Source organism: Phodopus roborovskii, unplaced genomic scaffold (assembly GCF_943737965.1).
Source record: "Phodopus roborovskii unplaced genomic scaffold, PHOROB, whole genome shotgun sequence".
NCBI classification, from domain to species: domain Eukaryota; kingdom Metazoa; phylum Chordata; class Mammalia; order Rodentia; family Cricetidae; genus Phodopus; species Phodopus roborovskii.
This window is the reverse complement of record NW_026126416.1, coordinates 2,871,265-2,897,218: the sequence shown is the minus strand read 5'-3', so window position 1 is coordinate 2,897,218 and position 25,954 is coordinate 2,871,265. Positions and strand designations below refer to the sequence as shown.

At 41.6% G+C, this 25,954-nt stretch overlaps 2 non-coding genes across 2 annotated transcripts; both read left to right on the top strand.

Annotated features, from left to right (window-relative positions):
* Nucleotides 1-16,610: 16,610 nt before the first annotated feature.
* LOC127221687 (U1 spliceosomal RNA) lies at nucleotides 16,611-16,772 on the top strand. Its single transcript, XR_007834482.1, has one exon. It is a non-coding gene; the product is annotated as a U1 spliceosomal RNA (small nuclear RNA).
* Nucleotides 16,773-23,857: 7,085 nt separating this feature from the next.
* LOC127221667 (U6 spliceosomal RNA) lies at nucleotides 23,858-23,964 on the top strand. Its single transcript, XR_007834465.1, has one exon. It is a non-coding gene; the product is annotated as a U6 spliceosomal RNA (small nuclear RNA).
* The last annotated feature ends 1,990 nt before the right edge of the window (nucleotides 23,965-25,954 follow it).

Genomic DNA, 25,954 nt, shown 5'->3' with positions numbered 1-25,954 from the left:
GTTGGTAACTGTGCAAGTTCTCACAGGATATTTATAACATCATCTAATCTCACTCACACATATGCATACACAAATACAAGTATTAATGCAGGCACACACACATATAAACACTCACACATGCACACACACATATGCATGTACAAATACTAATGCATGCACACACACACACTCACACACACATATGCATACACAACTACTTATGCACACACACATTCACACACACATGCATACACAAATACTAATACGTGCACACACACATTCACACGCACATATGCATACACAAATACTTATGCACACACACATACACCACACACACCACACACACACACACATACTTTCTTCCAGTCTCTTGGGCCTCTTTTGTTTCCTTTCTCTCTACACCATCTCGTTTTCTAGTTGTCTAGGGTTGATGAATTCATGGGGCCCTGAAGCTCAGTTTGTAGTTTAAATTCGAACCACTGATTTTTTGTTGCTGGAATTGTCTGGGCTGTATCTGCCATGCAACCAGGTTGCTCTTGAACTCTTGAATTCAAGGAGCTCTCTTGCCTCTGCCTCCCAAAAAGTCAGGGCTACGGGTGTCTTTCTCGTTGCGCCTGGCTAACTTACGTTTGTTTTTAACTTAAAGCATGGGAAGTCTGCCAGGTTTGTGTCTGGTTTCTTCTACCTGTGTAGTTTCATAGTCCACCTTATTTAATTTTTTTTTTCAGGCCTAGAATCTGAACCGAAGACCTCACACGCGCCACACAAGCCCTTTATTACCGAGCCACACCCTTAATGGCAAGCAGAATATGACCTTCCTTAATTATTGATGTTTCTAAAATACAAGGGTCTGGATGGTCAATAACAGGAGAAACGCTGTGTACAAACATCTAGTCCACTATATGGAAAATCCCAACTAAGGACACAGGCTTGACCGTTACCCCAGAAGGAGCTAGGCCCAGAAAACCCCTGGGAAGGATAACTAGAAGAAACACAGTCACAGATTTCTTGCCATGCTATCTGTTCGTCAAGGCAGAGTGGATCACAAGATAAAGTACCAAAAGCATTTGGCGTCTATCCTTCGTCGCCATGTTTTCAAAGGGCGTGCAGAAACCTCAGCTGCTGGGCGTGCTTAGCACGCAGTGGGATCTCTGTGAGTTTGTGGCTAGCTTGGTCTCCAAAGGGAGTTCTGGGGCTTCAGTGAGGTCCCGTGTCAAGAACGGACAGGCAAAATTTCAACGGTGGCTGTCTGGTGCCAGTAAAATTAGAATGGTTATATCTTTCCCTGTCTGATCAATTCATTATGAGAAACTCCCCAGGAGATCTGAATAGTGACTGAGGAAGGTGAAGCTGTAGGGAGAGAAAAATGAATGGCCAGTGCAAATTTCCTTGTGCTTCTCAGTGTTCGCTTTGTCACGACTCACATGTTTAATTGTCACGCCGAAGCTGCAATGCACTGGGGAATAGCCCGCTCTTGTGACGGAAGTCACGTGATCCTAGCATGTGATAACGATGGTGTCCAGTTGCCACCAAAGACAGACTTTCCGTCTCTGCCAAGAACAGATCGAATCTAAAGTGGTTTCTCGCACGAGGACGGTTGCTGCTAAAATGTGACTTTGCGTTGAGAATTTTCTGACTAAGTTGGCCAGAAACATCACAGCTGGCCATCGAGACACTTGAATATAATTAAGGCCTCGTTGTGATTGTGTCAGAGTTTCGTCAAGGTTTCACTTCCTTTGGGACTTACGCAAAGCACTTAGCCTTTTGGCGAATCTGATAAATGGGTAGGGGCACAGCGTGCTCAAATATGGCTTGTGCTGCATCCATCCGATCAAATGCTGTTTGCTAAGCATTGTTATTTTCTTTATTGTAGGCAATAAGAGAATATACAGAAATATTCTATTTCAGTGGATCCCTAGGAAGGTGGCAGATCCCTGCATGTCAGCGGATTTAGTTTCCTAAATACATGAATATTGTATCAAGCCATACCGCATACCTGCCATTTCATAGATGCCAAAGCATCTGTGATCACTGGTGGGCTCTTGTGGGGTTAGGAGATGATAAATATCTTTGGGGGCCCTGTTGTAGTATAGAACTAGTGACTTTCACTATTCTGAGACAAGATGACATAGTTGTCCTGCTGTCCTTCTCGGCAAGATGTTTGTTCTATTGAGCTGTTGGAGGGATGTAGACAAAAGCTAAGAAACCCTCAAATATCTTGAATCCGAAAATGACTAGAAAATCCTACATGTGGAGAGTGTAAAGGCGCTGATATTATTATCAAGGTGTGGATACACTGAATTTAAATTTCTATTACATGCCCACTAGATGCCAAACCTGTATTAGACGTTGAGAGTTTAGGATTCACAAACTTTGCCCTTAAACAGTTTGGTTACTCCCATAGAAAGAGACCTAGTGAAAATACTTAGAACCCAATGTGCACTCACAAAGACTTTAAAATGTTTATGGCCATTAAGGGAGAAATTGATAGGTTTTCATGGAGAAATTCATAGAGGCTCAATAGTGGATATAACATTTGTACACTGTAGTATAATACATTAAATAGTCTGTACTTCAGTGTTGAGAAAGTTGCTAGTGTAATTCATCGAAGATGTTGATGGGTGATTGTGGTGCATTCTTTTAATCCAAGCCCTGGGGAGGCAGAGGCAGGAGATCTCTGTGAGTGTGAGGACAGCTTGGTCTACAGACTGAGTTAGTTTCAGGATAACCAGGGCAACATGAAGAAAACCTCCCTGGAAAAACAAAAAGACATAACCCAAAAAGAATGAAGAAGATGCATTATGGTTTCCATTATTTATTTCTAAACAACAAACCATCTGAAAGTAAGCAGAGAGCTTGGAGCATAGCTGCTCAGTAGGAAAGCGCTTGCCTAAAATGTGCAAGGTTCTGAGTTCAATCCCTACAACAAAAGTAGGTGTTTACAGACTCATACTGTAGGTGTTTCTTTCTTTAGATGGGGGTCAGCAAACTGTAGTCCCCAGGACATTCTGGTCAGCTGTCTGTTTCTATTAATAGCTTCATGTTGATTGCTTCTTGTTTAAGCTGTTATGTGGGAACAGTAGAACTTAGTGTTGTGGCAGATTCTTTGTGGTCTGAAAGAGCAAAAAACATCATCTACCCTGTATCCTAACTCAGTGTTGTCAATGGAGTTCCCAGGATGGTGTCGACATTACTGTTCAAAACATGGCTGCTGTGATAGGAAAGATTATTTTAATTTTTACATAATTCTAGTTCATTTCAACGTAAATAGATACTTGTTACATATGGTCACATATTGAACAACCTAGTTCTACAGAGTAAGTTCCCTGAGTCCAGCATCCAATCTTTGCTTGTCGTTTTTATTCAATTATATCCCATCATGCACAATATTGCTTTATACATGGCCGAGTCTGTAAGTCTCAGCACATTTTTATAGTCTCAACTAAAAATCTATGAAGTCTCAACTAAATTTCTCACATATTTATCTTATTGTAATTAAGCTTTGTGAATGACTTAAAGTTAAAATATTTTGTTAGAATGGATAGTAATTGGGCTCAGCTCACACGACCAGTAGCTCCTTAAAAATATCTTCATATGCTCTAGAGTGTACAGCCTTTGAGAGTCCAAATTATAGCATGAAGAATTAAAGTATAAGGACTCAAGAGCTAGCTACATTTTAGATGCTGAGGTAAGAACTTGTCCCTTCAAATCATCAAGGGAAGTAACCACGGTTCCTTTGGGGATGGAAAAGTTTGCCTGGAGCCTGGAAAGATGGCTCAGCAGGTAAGGGCACTTATTGCATTTGCAAAGGACTCATGTTCTGTTCCCAGCACCTACTTGGAACCTCCAGTACCTCCAGTTTTATGGCATCTGATACCTTTTCTGGCCTCCATGAACTCTTGCATGCACACAGTACACAGATGTACACTCAGGAACACACACACACACACACACATTCATAAAGTACAGTTGCCTGGGACCACAGAGGCCTGGGGCTCTAAATGCTTTGCTCTACATTTCCAAGCAAAGTCACTTCCCCCAAGGCAGCAATTGGCTACAGCAGCAAGAAAATAACCATGGTTTCTCATTTCTCAATGGTCCAGCACCAGAGCAGACTCATCTAAGACATCCCTCAGCTGTTTTAAGGCCACTACATCTCCACTGTAGTGGAGCTCATCCATTTTATTTCACAGGACTTCTGGGCTTTGAATTTGAGAGATGAGGAGTTTTAGTATAGGTTGTTCATTTTTGGAGGGATCTGGTATAAATGAGTTATATACAAATCAAAGGAAGGGACAGTTCATCAAATCAAGTAAATGGTCCTGTGATGTTGTTCTCAGTCCTAGAGTCTCCTTGTCTTTGCACAACTAACACTACTCAAGGGCAGCAGCAGGTAGGCAAGCTCCAAGACAACCTCCTGTGCTGGTTTATGATGCAGATGACTTAAAGGGGCATCTCCAATGCCTCACTCAAGAGGGAGACTTTTAAAAGACAGGAAAGGAGAAAGATATAGCAGGTCAAGTGTCTCACACTTGCATGCCAACACTCTATAGGTTGAGGAAGATATACTTCCACGAGTCTGAAGTCAATCTGGTCTATAAAGGGATTCCCAGGCTAGCATGAACCACAGAGTAAGATCCTGTCTCAAGGAGGAAGATGGGGAAGAGAAAAGAAAGAAATGAAGTAAAAAAAAAAAAACATTTAAAAAGAAAAGATAAAATAAAAATGTTTTGACATGCATAGTTACATATACTTTTTCCATTTTGTATAAATTCTTTATTGATAATATTCAATTCATTATGATAACCCTTTACCTTTCCATTGCTTGAACTATCACACAACTACCATTCTACACATTCTTCTATGTAGTTGCTTAAGTATTTCTATAGGATGCAATAAGAACATGCATGCTTCATATTTCATAATTTAGCCGGTGACCTTGCAAAAATGTTTGCCACTAAAATATGTACATAGCATTTTCCTGTTACAGATTGAGAGCCTGGCCACCGTGCCAGGTAGCAATGTGCTTCAGGGTTCAGTCTAGATACTATGATGTCCAGCTCATCAATGCCCTCCTGTTGCTACTGCTTGCCTCTTTATTAAGAGGTACCTCCCTTGTCCTCCTAACCCTCTTGAGTCTGCAAGTCTCCCTTGAGCACACGTTGGGAAGCAGTGAGTTCCAAATAAGAAGCTACTTTAGGAATAACCAGAAATGGTAAACTCTGAAAAGGGACCACCTCTCTTGCATACTAAGAAGTCAGCCACAGTCCTCACCTGCATAATGTCAGTAGACATTTTGAATTAATTGCACAGGGCCATGGAAATGGAGAGACATGGTAAGATAGAAACTGCTTCTTTGTATTTGCAAGTGAGCTGGGTATAAAACTTATTTGTTGCTAGTTAGAGGCTCTGACTACATTGTTACCTCGGAGGGATGGTAGATCAACCTGAAAGAAAAAAAAAAAAAAAAGTCTTCTGAACCCACAAAGTAGATGACTGTATTGCTACTTGGAATTTGTGGTAGCCAGAGGGAGCATGAGAGAAAGTGGGAGTGGGAGAAGCTAGAGGCCTGATGGCGCATCCATACAGGCAGGGCTGGCTGATGACCATGTTGGCATAGGGCTGGGAGAGTGAGAGGTTTGGGGTGGGGGAGTAGTGAGCCACAGAGCTGCAAGCTTTTCTGTGCATGAGAGCCAGGGTATCCTCTGATCTAGCTTCAAGAGTAAAAGAAAATCTGCTCAAAGGAATGCAGATAGGGTCTGCCTCCAGTTGCCTCACCTTCAGGCTATAGCTCAGGTTTTTAGACCAGCCATGATCTTCTTGGTCAGCCTCCAGCCAGTAATTGAGCACTAAGGGAGATTAAGGCCTTGTCATTCCTGCCCAACATGGGTTCTTCTAACACAATATTTTCCTAAGCTCTGCATTGCAGTGGCTGAAGATTTGCCAGATCTGCCTTCTGGCACGAGATCTCCTGCCAATTTCCTTTCACAAGTGTCAGATCAGCATCGCGCTCAGAAGGCTTTCCCTGCCCAATTCTGCAACCTCATCGTTTGATCTTTCATGGGTCCTGTTACCCAATAAACTGTTGGCTCTTCAAATGCTGCATCAGCATCTGCTTCCCGAAGGACCTGATGGCTCTTTGTGAAACCAGCGCTGATAGGAAGGGTCTCCTCATAAACACACACAGTCACCGAGTAAACGAACACAAATGCTGATGTGCGAGAGCTTAAATTAGCTACACAAACGACAGGAAAATGCTTTTCCTCCACAACCAGTTACATGCCTCGGACTCTGCTTCACGTCCCCACGATTCTTCTCAAGGAAGAGAGGAATTCAGCTTACACATTTTCAGTGTTTTTAATCTGTCATTTCAGAGGACTTTTTAAAATTTGCCCATGCTGCCTCTCTGAACGGCGTATGTTTGATATGTTGAAAGGCCTGGCGTTGGAATTCTCAGGAGGGTTTCCGTGCAATCTGGTTTTGCCTGCAATGTCAGCATTTACTGAATGAGGATTGGGAAAGGTGTGGACTTAAGTTCTAGTATTTAGAATTTATGAATCTATATCGCCGTGATTATAATTGGATTTGAAACCTTAAGGTATTGCTTGAAAAACAAATCACCCTCCTTTGTTACTGAGTTTTATATTTTCGTGTTGAGAAAAATATGAGATGTTTCTATCAACGGCTCTCTGATAAAAAAATAATTGAAGTAAAACCATGTAAATACAGGAGCATACCTAGAAGGTGCCTTAAGAACCTCAGTGTTGTGCTGACAACATCTATACACTCAGTGTTCACGTTCGCTGCAGAAAGTTATGTTCAGGAACAAAGGAATTATTTTACGTGTGTTTTATTTTTTTTTGGTCTGCTTATATTTAAGGAAGCCCTGTGTTTAGCGTAGGTGCAGTGGGCATATGAGGAAGGAAGAATGGATGGAATTTGACCAATGCCTTTAAAGAGACAAGGTACATTTTATTTCCCTCATTTTCCTCAAAGCAGCAAAGAAAACATGGAATGATTGACTAAAAGAAGACAATATTTATGGAAGTCTATTTGATAGTCATCTTCCAAGTTATTCTACTGTTGCTTATTTATTTGTGGTTTTATTTAGTTCTTATTTTTAAAAAAGCTAAGGCGTATTCAAATAATTACATATATTTTTTTTAAACTATCAAACCTGTGATTGATTCTCATCAGGATGGTGTTTTGCTTGTCTAGTGAGTGGTACATATTTACTATGCTTAATATTAATTAGCATTTCATATCAAATTGTAACTTCCATCATCCCTCACATCCTCACACACAATTTGTGTGAATATGTTCATTTACTTTAAACACACTACAAATGAGACTAGCCGAGCATATTGTACTAGTTTAGAAAAGAGAATTCTGAGTACGAAATGTTCTATGAGGTCAGGGAGAATTTATTGATTGTGGCTGCTGGGCTAAGTTACATACATATGTGTGTTAGCTTAATAGGGTGGCCCTATAAACAAACAAACAGAAAAGGTGATTGCCTCTCTAAAGACCCTACATTAATCTGGCTTTCATTATTCTAACAAAACACCCAAAGCCCTAACTTTTGAAGGAAAGGAGTTTATTTAGGTCACAATTGTTAGGGTTGAAAGCTAAGAGTGTATGGCCACATTGGCTAAGTCTCTGGGGAGGGCACTGTGGTAATGGCTCTACAGAAGGGTTACCTGTAGGAGGCAGAGCACCTGATCCTGTAGGAAGCTGAAGAGAGAGACTCCCAGCTCAGGAGTCTCTGTGCCCACTTTGTGAGAGCTACTGATAAACCCAATGATTAGCTACAGAGTCTACCTCTGGAAGGTTCCCTCAGCTCCAATATCACCACACTAGGACCAAGCTTCCAACATGCAAACCATATTTAAACCAAATTCAGATGATAGCCACAGGTACTGAAATAGGAGTTCAGTTAAACCACAATAGTATGGAAAGTATGTTGCCTATATCTTAAAGGCCATGGATGGTTTTTAACTTGTATCTCCTCTCTTGATTTCAGATATATAATTCTTTACACAATCCATCTTTTCTCAGGTTGACCTGAAGGGACTTGTTATGGCTCATGATGTTTTCATAGTTAACTCTAGAACAATTAACACTCATTGTTAGGGTGTGAGATGTACTTATGAGTAAAATCCAATGTAGCATGACAGAGTTCAAGTATTCTGAATGTATACAGGAACATGCCAATCACCATGTACTAAATCTAATTTTTGTCCAGACACTTCAGTTTTGGATCAGCACCTGTCAATGTAGATACTTTTAAAAATTTATTTATTTATTTGTACATCTGTCTGCCTTTTTGTCTGTCTAGCTGTCTGTGTGTATAGGTGTAGGGTGCCCAAGGAATCCAGAAGAAGGTGTCAGATCCCCTGGAGCTGGAGTTACAGGTGGTTGTGAGCTGTCTCATGTAGGTGGTAGAAACTAAAGTCAGGTCTCCTGGAAGAGCAGCCATTGCTCTTAACTGCTGAGTCCTCTCTGCGGTGCCTCCTCTCAAAATATAAAGTGAGCTATTATATCTCAAAGCTTTGTGTTTCCTTATTTATCACTAGTTCTAGATGACTTACAGTTTTTATATGGCACGCATTCGGGATAAGTACTATTAGTTCTATATTAAGGCAGCAGAGACACAGGCACTAGCCTGTAGGGCACTAGCCAGTAGTGACACAGCTGAAATCTGAATTCAGGCATTCTGGTTTCAAAGTCCATACCCCTAATAACCACGTACTGCCCTCTGTGGTAAATCATTTATCAGAGCCCAACCCAGACATCTTTGGACTGTTTTTGTTGTTGTGGAGATCATTTGGCTACCTCCCAGGATCTGTGCATTAGTGAGAAATTCTCTTTAGTTCTGTTATTGGTCAAAATAGATGGCACTTGGCACAGAAGGTTATAAGTTAGAGGGACAAGTGCTTTACATATTTAAAAAGTTAAGCGCAAGGTCTCCAGAACGTCGTACAAACCACTCTCTGCCTCTGACTAGCATTGCTTTATTTATTTATTTATTTATTTTTAGCTTGATTCCTTTTGACGATGCTTAACTTCCCCTTTGTGAGTGGCCGTCAAGAAGAGTGACTTTTAGACTTTAATAGGTACCAATGACTATGAGCTTGTGGGTGCCGTAGAGAACATCTAATCACAGCCTCATTGCAGTGCCCTGAGAACACGTCAGAATGACACACACAGGGATTAATGTTCTGTTCTTGTTGCCCAATGGCTGTCAGAACGTAGAAGTAGTTAATGTGTTTACAGACATCCTCTGATGGTGGATCATTATGTTCAGTCCACACACCGAAACCCAAGCACATCAGGATGCTACCCTACCCTCTCCACGTTCACAAGGACAAGGCTCGCTACCCTTCAGGGATGATATCATTGATGGATGAGTCTTGTAACTTCACCAAGGGGCAAACTGTAAATCTCACTGGAAGGCAAAGTTAAGGGGAAGTGGACTTCATGCCACTCAGGCTGCTGGGGGGGGGGGGACTAAGGGTTTTTGTTCGAGTAGGTATGAGAGGTTAATGTCTGACTCACAGCACTAGATAACGGGTTTCCACTATCGGAGGAGACCACTGTCGGAGGAGAGGCTGGGGGAATCTGGTAGGAGGGTAAATCAAAAGCAGCTGGCACATATAAGGAGCAGGCTGTGGGAAGCCCCAGGCTCACGGCTGATAACTTATCTGTCTCCTGCAGTGAGGTTGGATCATGCAGCTGAAATATAGCCAGGGTATATTTTACATGCGGGGCGTTGCAGGGATATTTATAGCAGACTAAATGTCTTAAAACTTAAATGATACAATAGTCCAAACAGATATGTGTAGGAAACAAAGTAACACCATTAGATAAAACAAATGCTAACCCACCTAGCTTTAATTAGTGTTTACTTTGTTGCTTGCTTTTCCTTTTCCCTCTCCCTTCTTCTCTTCTATAAAAAGAAAAAATAATAAAAAAAGAAAAGAACTTTACAGAAAACTTTAGATATATAAGGGGAGAAACAACAATCTTAGCCTGTCCATACCCTACCCACTTTCTCACACCCTTAGAATATTTCTAAGGAAATCTTGTTCATCTTTTCATAACACCCATGATGCATTTTTATGCATCGAACTGTAAGAGAAAACAATCATTTAGAAAATATAGTCACAGTATCATGTCACCTAAACCATTCCTTAATGTGCTGGAGTAACCATTGGTGCTCCAATTTTCCTGCTCTCTATTTTCTGCGCTGGTTTTTTTTTTTTTTTTTTTTTTTTTTTGTTTATGGTTTTGTATTTTGTTCTTAGCAGAATGAAGATCTTTCATGCCCCCCTCAGCTCTCGCCTTTGCGGCCTCCTCGCCTCCACTGCTGCTAATCTTCCTTGCAAATTATCTGTTGAAGAAACTCACTCTGGGTTTTTGCCTGTTGCTTCATCGTTACCTCGCCTAGCATCTTCCTTTGCCCTCTGTTTCCACTGCATGGAGGTTTGGATTTGAACACTGACACGCTTGTACACTTCCCTTTTCGGTAGGAGTATCCTATAAGCACCCTGTGCACCTCTCTCCGGGCACGCCAGCTTCGCTTGCCTTTCTTTCCTGACTGTTGCTCAGATCACACTATCATGCGCTCCATCCCCGTCTTTTCAAATAAGTAAGAAGTTACAGTTACGGCTCAGGTCCTATCCTGCCGTCTTTCCCTCCCTAGAGCTAAAGATGATTCTGAGCTTGCGTGATTCCTGTTTTTATACTTTCACTAGGTATGCCTATTTTTTCTATAAAGTAGATCCAAATTGTGTATGTGTGTGTGCGCGTGTGCGTGCATGTGTGTGTGTGTGCGCGTGCGTGCGTGCGTGTGTGCGCGCGTGCATGTGTGTGTGTGTGTGCCCACAGAAGCCAAAAGGGGGTATCAGCTTTCCTGGAGCTGGAGTTAAAGGAGATTTGTGAGCCACCTGATGTAGGCACTGGAAAACAAACAGAGCCTCTGCAAGAGCAATAAAGCAATAAGCTCTCTTAACTACTGAACCATGTCTTGAGCTCCCTTTATTTCTTAAAAAAAAAAAAAAAAAAAAAAAACTATCAAGGTGGCTATCAAGCAAAAGACCTATTAAAATTAAATAATACAAACTTATGATTAAGTGAATTATATTGAAACAAAGGTGGTAATAATACTTAAAGCTGACCTCTTACTAATTATTTTACTGACTACAATAGAATTAATCTATGCTAGTGGCTATGTGCTGTTATGGTAACAGTTAAGGAAATACTCCCTGCTGCTATTGCTATGTGATTATGCTTTTTACCCCTCCTCTTCCTCGGATACCAACTTGATATCAACTGTGTTGGAAATATTTATGCAATAGGAGTTAGACACCATCACAAATCAGGACTGAGTTTATCATTTTGCTGATCAATCTGGCTTTAAAAAAAAATGAGATCCAGATCATAATGAATACAAACAGTGTAGTAAGTGTGCAACCCTTAAAATTTAGGGACTATTAATCAGTGCTCAAAATGTCTTATTCCCTAACCCATCCAACATCCCATTATGAGGCTACATTAATGTTCTTCAGAAAGAGATGGATGGCTCAGTGAGTGACAGAGGAATGTAGAGGCCTAATTCAAGAATGCCACCCTCAAGAACATGCTTGTTGTAGATGGAAGAGTTTTGTTTTGAGAGAAAACATAAGAGCATATCTTTGTAGCCAACAAGGAAACACCACTCAGAAGCATTTTCATAAATGTTCTCATTTGTCACACTCAAGGTGTGTGGGGGGGGCAGCTAACTGTGTCCTGCTATTACCTTGGTCTGGTTCACCTCTGCTTTTAGATTACCTTCATGTTGTTTTTGGGAAGGGGTTCTCCAGGCAATGACCAAACAATGAGGTAATTAATGTTCAGGCCATTTCTACCCAACTCAAGATTCCTTGGATGACATCTTTGGTTCTGGAATCCATCTCAGGGGGGTAGAAACCTTATCAGTTCCACATTCTCATGTAACGGCCCCCTCCCAAACCATCCGTCCCCATTTCTTACATGTTGTACCCACAAATAACCTAACACCATCTCATAATCTGTACCCTAGGAACCCCACTTGCCACAGTCTTTATGACTGTGAGTTAGGGAAGGTTTTATCCTGTACTAAAGTGTTATCCTGACACTCCACCGGATTGTGTTGGAGTTACTGATTTTATCACAGTAAAGCTTATACACAGTTCCACAGTATAAGACAGATGTCTGACTATGCCATGTGCCACCAAGGTTGTCTACAAGTGCATTTCCTTATGATGCTTACTGTAGTAATGGCTTGAGCACCAGGTTGGTTCTGTCAAGCAAATATTTGCCTGATTACAGTTGGCCAGCATTGCCTTCAAACAGCAGGTGACCAATAACCAAGTATGATTGTCCCTGTTCTCCACCTGACAAATGAGAGTCAAGGTTGGAGAGACTAAACAGGAGTGCTGTGGCCAATGGGCTGTATTCCATCTTAATTTGGTATGGTATGGTATTCATTTCTGCTTTACTCAATAGTACCACTGCATCTGAATAATTGCTGTCCAGCTCTATTTACGGGGAGACTTTTATTTATTTATTTATGGTAACAAAGGGTTTTGCTCTCTCACTGATTCAAAATAGCACAAAGAAGTGTCTTTTGTGTGGGTGGGAGAATGTCTTCTACCACTTGGCTAGTATCTAGCATTCTCCAGTGGACACCAGCGATGTCCCTGTTGGCTGCAGGCAACGTATACATGTTTCAGCTATAAATAGAAAGGCTGCCCAAGCACGCATCCCTGCTCCTCTTCTTCTACCACATACATTCCTGCTCTGTGATCTTTTCTTGATCTCTGACAATCAGCCCTTTCCACCCTATAGTGGCAAGAGAGATGAGAGCCATATGTTCACAAATTGGACTAGGAATGCATACTCCAGCATTTCTTGGAAATAAAATAAGGCACAATTTTTTTGAAGCCATTTAGGTTTGATACTGAATGAAGAATGCGTAGGAACGAAAAGGAAATAGTTATATTGTAAGACTTTAAATTAGCTGGTCCCAAATCCCTTTTGACACAGAGAAATATGTGTCTGATGAGGCGTGGTGCTAGACTAAACTCAGTGACAGTGATGATTTAGAATCTGTCATTGCAAAGGTCCTGGATCTGTGTGTAAATTTTAACACTCCCCAAGTCCCCTAGATATGAATGAGGAAAGACACTGTAGCCATCGAAGTCAGTCTTCAAAGTGAAGCTAATCACAGCAGGGGCTGGAGGAGAGGAGGGAGAGGTGCTCCATGGTCTACCGGGTCAGGGCCACAGCCTCAGAATGCAGTCTCCCCCAAACAGAAAAGATTGCTTGTTTCCCTTGTACCCAGAACACAGCTGGCAGCGTCTCCCCCAAATGCAATGTATTCTGTAGGGTCTGAGAACCAGAAAAAGGCAAAAGGGAAGTTTTCCCCATGGTTACTCAGAGGAAATTAAGTAAACCTTTGCATGCCTGTAGTGGAAGGAAGGAAGGAAGGAAGGAAGGAAGGTCCAGCAAACTAGAGAAATATGGAATGCCATTTATGTCCAGGCCAGTTTAGAGTTAAAACAGGGATGCCCAAGAGAAGGCCACCATAAAAACATATAATAGCAACATTCCACCAACAGCTTCACTTAGCCAAAAACGCTCATGTCAAGACATTGCCGTAAAAGAAGCTATGAAAAGACATGCATCCTCAGTAGCTTTCTGCTGTGCTGTGGCAATACACATGATAGCCTCATGCCCTCAGACCTGAAGATTAAAAAAGGCCCTAGACACCTGGCCAAGGCTTTGCTTGTATTTTTAAAGATCGATTCACGCTGCCACCACTTCTAAGACTGTGGATGTGCCATGGTGGATTATTTTGTGATCCTTCATGTAGCAAAACTAGTAGGTTTACTCTACTTTAGGATACTTTTCCTTTTTTTTTTAAATGTATCTGAAAATAGAACACATTTTATCTTCATAGCCCATTATCAACTAGTTAGCAGTATTTGTTTCTTCATTGAGAAATAATCACTTTTTTTATAATAAAAGAAATAGAACAGTAATGATGTTTGTATCAATATAATTTTTAAGATCTTCTCTGCACTTAGTCACAGTGCTAAGGAGTCTATCATTAGCACCTTCCGGGAAGGGTGGAGAGGCACAGGCTTGCCCTGAACTCATGACCCTTTTGAGAACCACAGTCTTTCACGTGCTGGGATTATAGGCATGTGCCACCACCCCTAAGTTCTGTGATATTATCTCACCTAAAGAAATTCGAGTGTGAATACACAGGGATCAGCCTTGTTTTATGTACTAGGGAACTGACATCAAGAGTTACCAGCTACGAAATGAGGCCTTGGAGAACCCAGCTATCTGAATACGGACTGCTCTTCCAGGTTATCTTGCTTCCCGCCTCATCGTCTTTCCAGTTCCAGCAGCAACAGTGGTATCATTGTTATAACAGCAAGCATTTATGTGTCTTTTATGTGACTGACACTGTGTGTGTGTGCATGCATATGCGTGTAAACTCATTTAATGCAACCTATCGATAAGGTAGGATTGTCCTTGGCACTGTTTCATAGGAGAGGAAGGTAAGACACAGAGGCACTCTTCAAGTGAAAGCCTGGCAGCCTGTGGGGCTTCAGTGTCAGGGCCCTCTCTTCCCGACATGAGTGTCCACACTCATTTGTGTGATTTCGGGAAATAGATGAATTAACCTTCAAGTTTATCATCTCCTCATGACTTCCCCCGGGTCTGCCAACCCCCTTCCCATTCTCAGACGGAACATACTTTTTGTAAACTGCAAAGTAAATTACATAACAGTATTTCCATTTTGGGGCATTTTATTGGAATACCTGCACTTAGCCACGTAAAACAAATTGAGCCGCAGGGCAAAAAAAAAAATGAAGAAGCACTAACATGTTTAGCACCCAGGGTGACCCAGAAGTTTGCTTATGTGGTGCATATCCTCCTTGCCGTCTACAGTTCTTTATGGTAGCGAGGATGATGAGATTTAATGTAACCAGAACAAGGCAGGATATAACCATGGCAGGGCTGTGTGATGACCACAGCTCACACACACACATACACACACAACTAATGAACGAAATGAACACTCAGTATAGGAGGAAAGAGAAATCTTTGCTGTGCTCTATGAGGATGGGGAGCATGCACTTGGAAACTGTCGAAGTTAGGAGCAACAAAGCGTTGCCATGGGGAGCAGGTCACCGACCCTAAAGGAACGAAGGCATTTCACAGGACCTGGCTACCATCTCTCATGGATAGTTTGAGCCTGCAGTCACTGTTGGGACCCTGTAAGACCTGAGAAGAGTTTGAAAGGTGACATCATAATCAGAAAAAGGAAAAGGTTGTTTACTGAGCCTCAAAGAGCACATCTTTTGGTTTTGCTTGTTTCTTTTTTATTTATTCCTAACATCCCTTCACTATGCCTCCCAGGGACATGGGCCCAACATGGCATGGCAAGTTACAATATGACTAAACACAAACTCTTATCAGGGATGGACAACGCAATCCCATAGGAGGACAAGGGTCCCAGAAGCAGGCAAAAGAGTCAGAGACAGCCCCAGCTCCAACTATTAGGGATCCCACAAGAACGCCAAGCCACACAACCTCAACACATATGAAGGGGCCTAGGTCAGACTTACACAGGCTCCCTGATTTTCAGTTCAGTGCAAAGAGCACATCTGTTAAGCTAAAGCTGCGATTAATAGAAAGTCTACAGTTAAAATTTCAGAATTTGGCAAATGATAGAGAAAATTTGTCCAATTTTTATTTTTCGCCACAAATCTGCTGCACTTAAAAAAAAAAAAAAACATTCAAAGATCTTCAAAAATGATGGCCAGGCAATTGAAACCCAGCATGTGATTTACAATATGCCACTGAATTTGAAGTGCTTTGGAAGGACGTTTACTTAAAACTCGTGAAGACAATGATTTAAAGCACGGAATGGAGCCACCAGCGTGGGCAGAAGTGAGGAAGGGTTATTGCAAAAACAGCCCGTCTTCCCTGTGTAGGGGGAGGGGAACCCAACGTAAGCGGGGAGAATCTGTACTCAGTATGTCTAAATGGCTACATCACCCTCAGAAACGAGGGCCAACACTGGACTTTTCAGGGCCAAGATGAATTCCTCCTCCCTCTGCCTCCCTCTGTCTTCTCAGGACCCAGTGATACCCTCCTTTGTGAATCAGGGCGGGATATAAACAGCAAGGGGTCGGAACTGAGATTTGGAACTGAGTGTTATCAAATCAGTACGCCAGCTGGAGCAGAAAGACCAAACAACATAAATTTCTTGGAAAATGACCCTGTCTTTTGGCAATTATTACTGTGAATGGGAATAACTCAAACTCTTAAGTGTAGCATCTCTATTCCCCTCCCCCAATGCTCCTCTGTGGTGTGTTTTACTCTTATATTTATTCATAGCTCACAATTGCAGATTTCTATGATGGCTATAGCAGACTCTGAAGGACGCATGCTGTAAGACAGTATCAGACTTTATTTTGATTTTCTATTGCAACTTTCTTTCTTTCTATTGCAACTTTGTTTCTCTCTTCCTCTCTCTCTCTCTCCCCCCCCCTCTCTCTCTCCTGTAATGGTTTTCCTTTTGTATTGTACTTACCTGGCAGGGGAATTACCATGGTCACAGAGATAAGGTTTTTCCAGAATGGGACTGAACTCTTGCACTCTGGATGTGCTGACCCCTGAGATTTCTCCAAATATGAGTAACTCCACTGCATAGTTTTGGGTAGTGTATTCACATTCATCTCTATATTAAAAACATAAAAATGGGAGTGCAAACTTGTGTGGCTGCTGTGGAAATCAGAATGGTGATTTCTCAGAAAATTAAGGATCAGCCTATCTCTAGACCCTGCAATACCACTGTTGGGCATGTACCCAAACGAGGCACATTCACACCACACAGGCATTTGCTCACCTATGTTCATAGCAATGTTATTTGTAATAGCCAGATCTTAGAAACAGCCTAGATGCCCCTCAAATGAAGAATGGGTAAAGAAAATGTGGTGTATTTACACAATGGAGTACTACTCAGCAGTAAAAAAAAAAAAAAAAAAAATGACATCTTAAAATTCACAGACAAGTGGACAGAACTAGAAAAAACATCCCGAGTGAGGTAACCCAAAACCAGAAAGTCAAATATAGTATGTACTCACTCATAAGTGGATACCAGAGATAAAGCAAAAGATACCCAGCCTACATCCACAACCCTAAAGAAGCTAGAACCCTCTTCCAGAAACAGATGGAAGCAGATGCAGAAATCCACAACTAACCATTGGGTTAAGCTCCTACAGTACAATCAAAGTGAGGGAGGAGCAGAAACATGAACAAAGGAGTCAAGACCATGATGGGGAAACCCACAGAATCAGCTGACCCGAGCTAGTGAGAGATCGCTGACTCAGGTCTGACAAATGGGAAACCTGCATAAGACTGAACTAGACTCCCTTAATATAGGTGACAATGGTGTGACTGGGACAATACATGAGGCCACTGGCAGTGGGTCCAAGACCTAACACTAATGCACAGACTGACTTAGTGGAGCGGATTCTATATGGAGAGATACCTTGCCCAGCCTAGACACGGGGGTGTGATGTGGAGAGCTGCCTTGGTCCTGACTCAGTGAGATGATGGGACAGACTTAGTAGACTTCCTAGGGGAGGCCTCATCTTCTCTTTGGGGGGAGCAGGAGAGGAGGGAGGGGGGATTGGGATTGAAATGTAATAAATAAATAAATAAATAAATAAATAAATAAATGTATTTCCGTGGAGTAATCCCAAAGTGAAAAACAATACATTTAGAACCTACTAATGTGTGCACTTTAAAAATTACCATATTTAAGTATAAAATCAGCATAACAAATTAGCCTAATGAGCATGAACTCCTGCGATTAGGTCCTCTCCGTGAGGCTGAAGCAAGCCACAGGATTCCTTGCTGCATTTAGATGATTATTATCTGTGGGTCACATACAGCAGTGAACCTGGTTAATAAATTCAGCCTGGTTCATAGTGAATGTACCACATACAACCAGAGTCTTTCTCTGAAAGAAAAGGGATTGTCTTTATAACATGGATGATGCTTAGAGTTTAGGCAACCAGACAGAACATAAAACGACACACCTCACCCACTTTATACCCAGAACTTTGTGTGGTTTTTTTTTTGTTTTGTTTTGTTTTGTTTTGTTTTTTGCCTCCATGTCCTTTCTCAGTCTTTGCAATTTAGCAGTGACCATAAACAAGCAAGGCATCACACACTCCCTCCCTCTTGATTTTGGGATTCTAGTTGCAGCTTTGCTGCTTAACAATATGCCCCTGGACATCCTTTGTCTCCACCCCTCACCCCAAGACCCAGGAGTTGTTATGCATTTTGTTTTTTTCCACTCATACATCCGAATATATTTTCTGTGGGTCTGCTCTTGAGTCTGACCCAAGTTAGACACTGGGGATAGAAAAATGAACATTTTACATAGAAACCCAGGCCTCAGGAATCTTAAAACCTATGAGAACAAATGGTGATAGTGATAATCAGATGGTTATGTGTCTGTTGAACGGGAAGAAGGAATATTAGTTTACAGGTTGACACCTAACAGTAGACTCTAATGTACCTCGTGTGAATTCTGAATTCCAAAATGTGTCTGACACATAGTAGGCCTAATGAACTTCCTGGATTGGAAACTATGGCATTAGACCGGGGAGGGGAGGCAGACTGTCAAGAATACAGTTCCAGAGTTTCCTGGGTTTTGTTTTATGCCGCTTTACTTATCGGGAAACAGAGAGCAATCTTTTTGCCGGTGGGCTGACAGAAAATGGTAGAATTTGCTTTATCCGGAGGAGAGGAAAAATATCTCAAGAACTCAAATTTAATACGTCTCTTTGATGTGCACAAACCTTAAAGGGTTCATGTAAGCAATGGGAGACTTTTGCTTTGTTGTAGTTTTTATATTATTGTATTTTTCTTCCACGCTGTCTTATGACTCAAAAGTTAATTCTTTTGACAAGTAGCTTTCTTCTGTGTTCAGAAAAAGGTGTAGAAAATGAGACTCCTTGTGGCATGGGCTGGGGAGAGCTGGCCCCTCCTGTCTCGGCCCTCTCTGGAGGTGGCGACCAACTCAGCCACCAACCAGACCCAGGTCCAGGGCCCTGGGTTGGCCCATCTCTTGGAGCTCTCGAACAGGTCAATCCTCTAGAACCATAGCTGGAGGATTGCCAGGACTCTGGGCAACAGCAGGATATCCCAGAGGAGCCTTGGTGAGGGTTCAGTATCGATGGTGTAGCAGAAGCCAGAGGCCCTGAACCGACCAAGGGTTCATTGCAGCGAAAGATGTTTGGGCACCAGCGAATACTGCACAGCACGCGGGAGCACCAGATGCGAACCACAACAAACAAGGATGTGGTGGAGAAGTGGGATGGAGGAGCAGAGTCGTACAAGCACAGAGGCGGCAGTGCCTGCTGAGGGAAAACTCCAACTGAGAGAGGAGCAGGTTGTTCCCCAGAGGGCTCCACGAGATGTGCTTTCTATTTTAATATTTTTAATTTTTTTTGGGGGGGGCGGTTACAAGGGTGGAGGATGGAAGTAGAAGAAGCGGGAAATGAATGGGATGGGGCTGTATGATGTGCAGTTCCAAATGAATCAATAAAAGCATTATGTTTAAACAACAACAACAACCAAAAAAATAAGGCAGAGCCGGGCGTTGGTGGCGCATGCCTTTAATCCCAGCGCTCGAGAGGCAGAGGCAGGAGGATCTCTGTGAGTTTGAGGCCAGTCTGGTCTACAGAGCTAGTTCCAGGTCAGGCTCCAAAGCCACAGAGAAATCATGTCTCCAGAAACAAAAATCAAAAACAAACAAACAAAATGAGGCAAATAGTTGATATCCAGCAAAGGGATTTGGATTTTTTTTTTTTTTAAAAATTCAGTTCTGTTTTAGACAACTTATCGCATTTTAATTGGTTTAAAAAATGAGCGGAGGGGGCTGGAGAAGTAGATCCATGGTTACACCCAGTTACTATTCTTGCAGAAGACCCAGGCTTGGTTCTCAGCACCTAGGTGGTATCACACAGCCATGGGTAACTTCAATTCCAAGGGAGACGAGGTTTGCTTCTTGCCTCTTGGGGCACATAATGCATGTGGAATGCATTAATACACGTGGGCAAAAACTCACCCATATAATAAAAATGAATAATCTTTTGTAAAATGGAAGAAATCTGGTGTGATAAGTAAAAGGATCTCTGTTCTAAGACTTCATGGGAGAGGCGGAGGGTGACTATTCTGCTTCTAGCCAATCTAAAAACGGGATATTGCTGATTTCAAAGCCATCTCAGGAAGCTATATGATTGCTCCTCTGATAAGGCCCAACTCTGCAGGGGAAATCTTGCTTTTGTGGATAAATCAACTGCTTTAATACTATTACTTTTGGTATTGGGGTTATTTTGTGTTACTATAAGATGAAGAAATAGATATAAAGTAGAGATGGAAGTGACATCCTTGGGCAAATGTAATGAGGAAATGGGACCACAGATACATTTGCCTGACTCATGGGATTTGATCTGAAGGGTGCTGAGATAAGGAAAAATGGCAAGATGCAGAAAGAGTGTGGAAAGAGAGGATGCCATCGAGAGTGAGGCTGGAAAAGGCGGGTGAAGAAGAGAGGTCTAAAGAGACATTTCTTCACCCTCACTTAGAGCAGCTGAGAACACTTACAGCAATTCCAGTGAAAACACTCTCGCTGGGAAAGTTTCTCTTCGATCGTTTGACTGCATTTGAATAAAAATCCCCAAACACTGGTAAGTCACAAGTTCAGAAGATCAAAACCTGACAGGGACCAAAACTTGACTGAATATTCAAAGGAACGTTTACAGATGCAGAGCCAAAACAGAGAATGCAAATTGTAGAATTACTAGCTTAAGAATCTAGCGGTAGAATTGTTTGTTGCCTGCTCTTGCTTTGTGCAGAGCCCTTGGCAGCAACAGACTGTCTCTGCTCTGTGTTGCATGTTATTATGGGGCTCAGAAATACCGGACTTTGCCTAGTTCTGACGCCCACTGAATGAGGGGACACACACTGCATTTGCAGTGCGTTCCTGAGCCCCCTTGACTTCCTTTTTATCATATTTCTGTGAATTGTTTACTTGATATCAGGCAAGTTGCTTATCTTTGTGCTTTTCACTTCCCTCATCCGCATACAGAAATGATATATAGCGTCTATCTGATAGATATCAAATAGTGATGTCATAGATATTAAATGCATGAACTCCACGATTTCAGTGATGGGGTCACAGCTGCTGTGGTTGTCTGCACTGGGCCTGCAAGATGCTGGGAACAGAAATAATCAGTCATGGAAGCTAGAGGGTTTCAAGGGGTGAAGTATTGGCCACTGAGAGATGCTATGGGGTATCATTGTCTTTGGTTGTGTACCCACTAGTGTGTCTACGAGACACCAATGGTTGGTTTACGCCTATGGTTACACAGATGGCTCTGTTTAAACTTGTGGATCACAAAACGAACAAACTACACAGCTCAGGAGAGGGACATACAAGGAGCAAGCGCTGTATGTTGTGTATGAAATACTTAAAGAACAAAGTTAAATAATAAAAAGTAAAGGTGATTAAAAGACTTAAACTAAGCAAAGGTAACTATTGCTTGGTAAAAAAAAAATCCCTGCTTGCTGTGAAAATATTAATATCACAGTTGTTAATATTCAGATTCAAATGAGAGAACTTGCTTTCTAATTTTATTTGCTAATACCTTAAAATCCATAGCATTTCCATAATGCCACATTTAAGATACATTTTTAATTATAGCTCGATTCGTGACAGGTGTGAAATTGCAATGGCTAATTTGCTTATTTCTCGTGATACAATGCATATAATTTGAACATAGGAAAATAGTGTTAAAAGCCTTAACAATAACTTTTGGCATTTTGACAACCCGAGAGAAGTTTCTATTTGTATTCATTTATGTTTTAAGAAAAAATGAGGGCATTACTTTTTAGATGAAGCATTCTCTTTGGGGGCATGTGTGCATGTCTGGTATATGTGTGTGTGCGCGTGTGTGACTGTCTGTCTGTGTACATGGCTGGCTCTCCATCTGACACAGTGACTTAGAACCTCTTCCAAATCCAGCCACCCAGCTTACTCCAAGGATTCCATACATCTACTGAAATTGCAGGCAGACCACACATATCTGGCTTTATGTGAATTCTGGGGATCCAAACTCTGGTGCATATGATTGCATGTGGTGTAGTTCCCCATAACCTCTTTACTAAAACAAAAAGTAATGAGGAATATACATAAATCACCAACGCACAGCCCTAATCACAAACTATATGATTTCCCTACAAACCTACAATAGAATCTTTTAGAAATTTAGAGTCTTTGATGAAAAAAGAATGCATTGTATTACATTTCAATTTAAAATTATGATTTCACCTACAGTGGGCTGGTGGAGTGACTCTTTTACCCTTATCTTAACCCCTGGGGTAGGGGAAGATGTTCGCACTAAGGACAAAGGGAATTGTGCAGACCTGATGAGGGTATTTTCTCACGTAGCTGACCGTCCCTCTGCTCAGGTGTCTCTAGCTTGTTTCAAGTTGACAAGAAAGAAAACTAAAGGACCACCAACAAAAGTACCTAACCAGCGGAAGGCAGAAGGGTCTACTGAAGTCCAGTTTGAGAGAAAGGCTTGGACAGCAGAACGCAACCATTTTTTACACCACTACCCGGACCACCCAAAGAAGCCCTAAGCGTCACTTTTGAGAACTGAGTCTGTAGCTCGATGGTAGAGTGCTTGATTCACATGTGATTGGTTCTCTACACCAGTCATTCTCAACCTGTGGGTGGCAACCCCTTTAAGATTCAAACGATATCCCGCACATCATATTTTTACATTACAGTTCATAACAGTAGCAAAATTACAGTTGTGAATAGCAAAATAATTTTATTGTTGGTCGGGGGGAGGTCGCCTCAACATGAGGAACCATATTAAAGGGTCACAGCATTAGGAAGGTTGAGAACCACTGCTCGCTCTGCGCTGAGAATGAAACCCAGCAGTGGAGCCCTCTCCTGTAGGGCTGACTACCAACAAAAGAAATCAATAAAAAGGAGCCGGGGTTCTCAACCTCCCTAATGCCGTGAATCTTTAGTGCAGTTCCTCATGCTGTGGGGATCCCAACCCATGAAATTATTATCCCTTTGCTGCTTCATAACTGTAATCTTGCTACTGTTATTAATCACAATACAAATACCCTGTGTTTCCTGATGTTCTTACATGACCCCTATGAAGGGTTCACTCAGATCTCAAGGGGTCATGACCCGTGGGTTGAGAACCACTTCCCTAAAAGCACTCAGAAGAAGCATAACCTTATTACACATGATTTGGGGCCCCAAGGTGTTTTTTTTAGACTCCGTAGCTTTGAACTCTAAGGTGTTGGATTTGTATGGCAATAAGCCATGGCAACATGTTATAGTGGCCATAAGAAACTAATACAATGTCATGTGATTTTGAAAAAAAAAAAAATCAGTTCTTTCAAACTGTTTGGACATGCTTATTTCTTCATAAAATCTCAGCACTTTTCTAGTACAATTCTACTTTTACATTAAAGATAGCTAAGCTGCTGCATTTTCTTGTACAATATTATTAACGGCCATAGTTTAATTTCTACTAAGTACTTCTGTAAGGTATTTTACAAACACAATGTTTGTTTTAGTGACAGTAAGTCTTTTTTCAAGCTTTTTTTTCTTTCTAAAATATACATGTTCCCATTTTGTTCTTTTTATTTTGTTTTGGGTTTCTTGGTTTTTTTTTTTTTTTTTTTTTGCTGTAGTAAAACACTGACCTAAAACAACTTAGGAGTGCTCACTTTGGCAGCACAAATAATAAAACTGGAACGATACAGAGAAGATTAGCATGGCCCCAGCCCAAGGATGACACGCAAATTCCTGAAGTGTTCCATAATTTTTGAACAAAGGATGCTGGGTTAATAAATTACCTCATTCATTAAAAAAAAATACTTAGGAAAAGAAAAAGATTTAGTTCATCTTATAGTTCATCAAGAAGGGAAGTCAGTCAGGTTAGGAACATAAAGGCAAGAATTGAAGCAAAGGCCATGAAGGAAATCTCCTGTCTGGTCTGCTTCTCGTGGCTTTGTTCAGCCTGGATTCTTATATAACCCAGGATCATCCACCCACGGGGGTCTCCACACACCATAGACTGGCTCTCTCCCATCAATCACTAATCAAGAAAATGCCTCTGCATCTGCAGACTTGCCTACAGGATGGAGGCGGTTTCTCAGCTGAGGCTCCTTCTCCACAGATAATCCTTGCTTCTGCCAGTTTGACAAAGAACTAACCAGAACAGTTACCTATACTTTAATTAATAGCAGAAGCAAAAACCATGCAGAGTTCTATTGGTATTCTGAGGCCACACTTGCTTTGAGAGTAGCAATATCTAATATAACAGGGGCTTTGTGTGTGTGTGTGTGTGTGTGTGTGTGTGTGTGTGTGTGTGTGTGTTGAAAGTCAGGAATCCAGTAATTCCTGGGCCCTTCTTTTATTTCTAAAATGTAGTCAAATATGTGAATTAGTAGGGATAACCCATAGAAAGTACTCAGACTATAAATGTATTACAATCTTATTAAGATCCTTGACTTTTATTTTACTTTAAAATTATAATCTCAAAAATAAAAGGAGAAATAGCAGCTCCAACACATTTTATACTCTTATTTTTTTTTCTTTTAAAAAAACTCTTCATTCACACACACACACACACACACACACACACACACACAGAGGCAAACATGATCACTTCCTGATAATATTTCTAATACCGCTCTCCATATTGGAAACACCAAATTTCACCACCTAGAGAAAAGACGCGAGAATAAACAGACACAGAATCTATGTATGTTCTTTGGGCTTCATCTGTTTCTGTTCTCCTTAAGCATTTTCATTTATGTTCTGTTATCTGTCTTATTTCCTGTACAACAGGACACAGCTCCCTCCACCCTAGTCCTTCTAAGAGACTCATAGCAGGTGAGTTGGAACTATAAATAAGAAAGCACAGGGATCAACCAAAAGACCAGTAAATATTCAATTGCCAGCATGCGTTCCTAAATTGGAGGATAGCCACAGCCCTCAGGGCTAAATACCAACCCCCAGAGCAGTCGGCTGGTGGCATCTGGTTGAGGATTATCTGATTCTAGGGTTTTGTGTTGAAATCAATCTCCATATTGGGTCCTCTTTAGGGACTCTGGGTCAGAATGCACAGTTCAGCAAAGACTCATCTAGGAAGACTTGCCAGAAGGGTAAACAATATTCTTCTATGGACATAGTAAACAGAAGTGTTTAAACATTGTTCCGAAGTAGGAAGTGTTCTAACCCTGGGCCATTACAGAATCACCAGTTCTAGATTTAAAACAAAAAAAAAATCTATCTACTGTACACACGAGTAACAATTCTGGACATCCTGTGAAAGACAAAGTAGGATTTGTGTGCATAAATGCATAGTTTTACAAAAGAACTGTAACTGATACATTTAGTGTAAGATTCTTACATATCCACGACGGTGGACAATATTTGAACAGCGCCTTTGACATTTCTCTCTCCTCCTGGACCTGCCATCTTGTCCTCCTTACTCTACTCGATGGCCAGAGGTGATCCCTGCCAGGTAGCACTCACTCACTGTGTGATAGCTCAGAGCTCTGAGACCCTAGACAGGCTGTTGCAGGTGGCCTTTGCTGAATTGCTTGTCTTGGTCAGAAGTAACGGGAGAGGACAGTGTATCAGGGTTAATTACTAGAAAGAAAATGTGCGAATTCAAGGGAATATAAATAGGTTAGCCAGAGAGAGAGAGAGAGAGAGAGAGAGAGAGAGAGGGGGGGGTTAGGAAAAAGAAACTGTAGAATATTTACTTGCTTTGCACAGAGAGACAAGGTGAGCCAAGTCCCCAAG